The sequence below is a fragment of the Cryptomeria japonica genome, unplaced genomic scaffold (assembly GCF_030272615.1).
Source record: "Cryptomeria japonica unplaced genomic scaffold, Sugi_1.0 HiC_scaffold_595, whole genome shotgun sequence".
NCBI lineage: Eukaryota > Viridiplantae > Streptophyta > Pinopsida > Cupressales > Cupressaceae > Cryptomeria > Cryptomeria japonica.
In genome coordinates this window covers 73,239-79,238 of record NW_026729400.1, presented here as the reverse complement: position 1 = coordinate 79,238, position 6,000 = coordinate 73,239, and positions in this window count along the sequence as shown.

The following is a 6,000-nucleotide window of genomic DNA, read 5'->3' as shown; positions in this document are numbered from 1 at the left end:
TCCATTAATTACAATTTACAATGCAACAAATTATGTTGCTGCAGGTAGACTATTGATGGAGAGGCACCCATCTATAGTTTGGACTCCATGTGCTGCTCATTGCATTGACCTCATGTTGGAGGATATTGGAAAAATCCCATGGGTCAAGAGATGTGTAGAAAGGGCAAGAAATGTCTGCAAATTTGTATATAATCATTCATGGGTGTTGGCTCTTATGAGACAATACACAGAGCAGAAGGAGTTAGCTCGTCCAGGAATCACAACATTTGCCACAAACTTCCTCACATTGCAGTCCATGCTTAGGTCTAAGTCTGCCTTGAGACGTATGATTGTTGGTGAGGAGCGGTCTTCCTCATCCTATGCTACCACCTCTGCAGGGAAAGATATGGCAGACTACATTTTTGATGAGCAAGGCTTTTGGGTCCCTTGTGATGAGATAGTGAAGGTAATTTTTTTATAAATTCTACAATTTAAATTTTAACTTCATGTTTTATAACTTATTCTATGTATCCTCTTATTTGCTCATTTTTCTAAATTACACAATATTTTCAATTTTGCAGTTTGTTAAGCCCTTGGTGGTTTTGTTGCGAGTTGCGGATGGAGATAAGCCCGCAATAAGCTATATATATGAGGGCATGGATAGGGCGAAGGAGGCCATCAGATTCTTCTATGGAGGAGATGAGAGCAAGTATTGTCCCATTTGGGAGATCATTGATAGGAGATGGCATCATCAGCTTCATAGGCCCATCCATGCGGCAGCCTATTATCTGAATCCGGCATTCCGTTTTATCCCTTCTTTCAAGGTTGATGTGGAGGTCCTTAATGGGCTATACGCAATCATGGAGAAGATGGGACCTGCTGGTACTTCTCAGATAGACCTTTTTCGAGAGCTACAGTTGTTCTCAAGTGCACAAAGGGAGACCTTCTCTCGTCCTGTGGCCAAAGATGGCAGGACAACTATGATGCCAGGTAAAAATAAATTGTAAGGCTTAATTTTAGTTTTAATCAATACTATATTGTAACTTGTTAAATGAGTTCATGAGTGAGACTGATTTTATTTATTTTTCTCATTTCAAACTCAAATCATTGGTGGAGCTTTTTTGGCCTAGAGACACCAAATATTCAGAAGTTGGCCATTCACATCTTGAGCCAACGATGCAGCGCATCAGGTTGTGAGCGCAATTGGAGTATGTTTGAGCACATACACTCCAAGAGGCGCAATAGATTATCTGTGGAGAAGATGAATGATCTCGTCTTTGTTCACTACAACCTCCGCCTAAGAATGAGAAAGAATGCATTAGTTGACATCTCTCCTATCATTCTAGATGAGGTTGATCTTGAAGCAGAGTGGGCCAATGAGAATCAGACAGCTCCTGGGACTCCTACAGTTGTCTTTAGTGATGATGACATTGATTGGATCGACCAGGTAGATATAGAGGTTGAGGCTGTAGCCATGGCAGAGGAGGAGCAGAGAGCATGAGCAGAGACAGGAAATACTGAGACTCGGAGTGACACAGCTGCTCCTGATGTTGGTGAGCATGACACACCTATTCCTGATGTTGGTGAGCATGGCATGGTGTCACGGGGAGCGATGGCTACTGAATCATCCAAGACCTACTTTAAACGCCTTCGCAGGGGGCTAGGGCAAGAGGGTGCACGGCCCTCTAAGCCATAGGCTTGTACACTTGTAGTTGTATTTACTATTTACTATTTACCTTTGGTATTTGTATGAAAGATTTGATGATGATCATATGATGACATGGATTTTTTATTCCATGAGTTTTGAAATATTGTATACATTTGACAATATTTATATATCTATGTTTGTTATTTTCTTCAGCTACAATTTGCATTTATGCTTATGTGATTGATGTATACTTGTGTATGTAATCAAATGAGCCGAGTTTGATGATGTTTTTGTGTCTTTAAGGTGTATTCAATAAAGGGTGTCTGAAACAAGTTTTAAATCTTTAAAAATCTCTAAATTTCTTGAGTTTTTCACTTTCCCGAGTCCAGCCGAGTCTGGAGCCGAGTCTGGAGCCGAGTCCCGAGTCCGAGTCCCGAGTCCGAGTCCGAGTCTGCCTTGCCGAGTCCGAGTCCCGTTTCTTTGGTTTCAATCATCGATGTCAATGGGAGAGTAGTATTTCAAGGGAAGCAACGTTGTTTTGATTTCAATTTTGGTTTAAGATGGGTAGCCATCAATGAAAAAGGGGGAGATTGTTGAACATTTTGTCATTGATGTCAAAGGCCAATTGATAGAATTGAATTGAACTATTAGTTGAGCTGCCTAGTTGTTCGCTTGAGCAACTTGCCTACCTAGTTGAGCTACTAGCTTGCTTGGTTGAGTTGCTCGAGTGTCTAGTTGAGCAGTATGTATGTGTGCTTATGTTGCTTGTGTGTCTTCTTTAGTTACTAGTCAGTTGCTTTGTCAGTTTATTATGCCATGTCAGCATTTATATATTCAATGTAATGTGTGAGGAGGCAGCTAATTGGACATTATTTTTTAACGGAATCAGAAGTTTATATGTCCATTCTGCATACAACTGGACACAAATATTTGTGAAGTGTTGGCATAAAAATGTATACTGAAAAGTTTCGACTGCTCTAGAGTTTAGAGTTGGTATATCAAGGTTTTTTGTTGGTTTCGAAAACTCTTCACAAAGGAGAAGACTTTGGTGCTATCTAGTAGTTTTCACATCGTGGCTTCATTGTGTTAAGAGAATGATTTTGTTAACCCTTTGTTGATGTGGATTTTTTTTAGTGGCTTTGCAACATCTGTCAATGTTTGCAAGAATCACTTATTTTCTGGAAAGGTTTTGACAGAGGTTTAACAAAAGAAGCTTTCGTTATTTTTTTAATGCAATATCGTTTTTTTGGTATGCTAGCACAATCAATTTGTTTTTGGTAATCTCTAACGTCTCATGTTTTATTCAATTTGTTGGCACGGTTTTGATCATTATGGTGGATGTATAGTGGCAAAGTTATTTTGATTGTGTGGTGAAGGGAATATCAAGTATGATCAATAACGTATTTTGCTTGGGTTTGATTGGTGTGTTGGATGGAATATGCTTGGTGTGTGGCCATTCACATATGACTATTTTCGCAAATCTTGAAATGATATCAATAATCCCATGGAGTAACTTATGTGTTGTTTTTTCGAAATGCTTTTTGTGCGTATTGAGGCGTTTTTAGGGGGCTGCAATTTTGTTGTGGTTCTAATTCTGTTTTAAGGTAAGGTAATGAAAGAACAGAACATGTCATGTTCTAAAAATGTCTTTTTTGCTTCTTGATTTAAAAAGGGTTCTCAAGGTGGCAGATAGCATGAGGTGGATTTTCTTCTTAGGGCATTTTTTTTACTTTCACTTATGTGATGAGATTGTAATTCAAAAAATATAGAGATCTATTCTATAAATGATATGTGTTGAATGGACGAGGGTTTTTTCAGTGGATATATCGTTCTGCATATCAGCAATTAGGAGAAATACACATGCATCGTTTTTGTAATATAAAGAAGAGAACTTCAATAGACACCGACTACATGCAGTAAGAAAAATTCTCAAAGCAAGGGGTGTAGTCGAATTGAAATTCTATCTGCGTTTTATATACTATGTGAGACAAGTAGGCTGAATAAGTAAGATAAGAAATTGTGAAGTGTATTGAGTTGTAAATGAAGAAATGTGGTGATTGTATACTGTGTGATGAGGAAGCTGTGTTTATGTCAGAGGAAGATTGTTATACTGTTGGAAGTAATAGGAACATTGGTGTATATTGTTTGAGTTAAAGATTTGAATGAAAATGGCTCAATAAGAACTTGTCCAAATTATCTCAAGTTTCAGTGTATGTTTTTGAGTTGGTGCCTTAGCTATTGTGAGTTGGTGCTCACTTATGTAAATCGAGTTGGTGCTCGTTCGGTCGGTGCCCATTTTGTTAATGAAATTTTTTGTGTCGTGGTTTTTTACTTGAAAGGGTTTTCCCCGAGAAAATCTGATGTCCTTGTCTTTATGCTTGATTCTACTTTTATATCTCTGTTTGAATTGATTTCATGAGTTTTAAAAAATCAGAATACTGATTCACCCCCTCCCCCTCTCAGTATTCTCTGTGTGCTCTTCAATCTTACCTACAAGTGGCTCTTGATGTGCTGATGATTTAATCATGCCTTCTTAATGCATTCTTCTTGGGCTTTTTCTTCTTTAGCCTTGTTATCCACTTCATCTTGGAGGCAGGGGCAACTAAAATCGCCATTCTTGCCTCTCAAATCCCGAAACCAAAATTTTCCTCACAATGCCTCTCTAAGATTTTTCCTCATACCTCTCTCTACAAATCCACACTCTACAAAGGAATACGAAGTAGCATATAAGTATGCAAACTCACTTATTTTACAATAATATCTCATCATTCTACACTTTTAGGACTTCATTCATTGCATAATAATTATAAATTCCTTATGGCCACTTTTGGTGCCAACATTCTCTTGGCACAAATTATGTATATTACTCTTGAAATTCCTGAAGAACAATCTATGGATGCAAAACTCTGCAATGTCTGACAATAGTGAGCACACCTCCAAATTCATGCAAAACCCATCTCTTTAATGCAATTTGCATCTGTGCTCTAACAAACCAATAAATGAATGCAATTTGGCAAAATATCCCAAAAAATCAAACCAAAGTACCCACTCTAAAAATTTATCTGCCAGCTCTGAAATGTTGTTGCAAAAACTCCCGGTACTCTGTGTTGTCAATCAAGATCAAAACTCACAACTCACATGGCAAGCAAATCTAGGACCCTCATGCGCAGCATTTCGTTCATCGTGTGTCCTACTCAAGTCGCTATCACAACAAATATTGGCAAATAAATCATAGTCCAATGGGTCCACCAAGTCAAAAGGAACACCAAAAGCTAAATCCCAAACCATTGTGCGCTGATCACAAACATACTGTAACAAAGTAAATTTAATGAAATGATTCTGAAACTTCATTGCACTATACCAAAAGGTAGTGCAATCAGAATAGAAAAGAGCATATGGAGGTTAGTCAGCCTCCTTTCCACAGCATCTTCCATGTATATTCTTTTTGTGCCTTGCACACTTTTATTCTTAGAATACTTTCACTGCACATACAAATATGTGCCTGCCCATAGAAGGTTTAATGTGCCTAGCATCTGTCATAACAGGTTGCTTGTGTGCATGCTTGAAGTATTCACACCTTATATAGAAGCATGACAATGGTGTACTTTCTCTTCTATTAAACGCTGTCTTGTGCAAATGGAATTCACTGCTTTGCTAGCAACAATCATATCAATAAAACCAATTCTCTATACTAATCTTGTGGACTCTCTCATGCTGCCTATGGTGTTCACACCACATATACCAACCTTCTTGCATCTAGTTTCACATTTTTGGCTTCACTACCAAATATCCCACGTGCAGCTAAAGATCTCATAACCATTCTTTACTAATCATGCACACAGCCTTGATAACCTAAGCTTACTTTTCAAACCTGCATTTCCTATCATTTGTGCCATGTGCACACTCCATACAAGATCCAGCTTAGGTCAAATAGAACGTGACCTGCACACACAAGAAAAAACAGAAGAATGAAAGAAAATAGACATATATTGCACATGGACAATGGATTCAAGCCCATCAAATATTCTCCATAGAAATTCATACAATGACAAACACATCACAAACATGGAAGGAAACAAAAGCCAATAAATCTGACAAAAAATCCCCAAAACTATACACCCGGCAAAATCATCAAAATGTCCCTAGCAGACCTTCCAATACTATAGATCAAATAACAAAGATACACCAAAGCAACACAAAGGGGAAATATTTTCCAGATCTACATTACCAGCAACATTACTAACAACAAATACTCTTAGATACACAAATAATTGAATAAACCCTTGAAAATTTCTCCATAGCGAAGTGCTAATTGTTTCCTGAAAATGGAACCAAATGTTGACCAGATTCACCCATCTCTGTACTTCAACCCT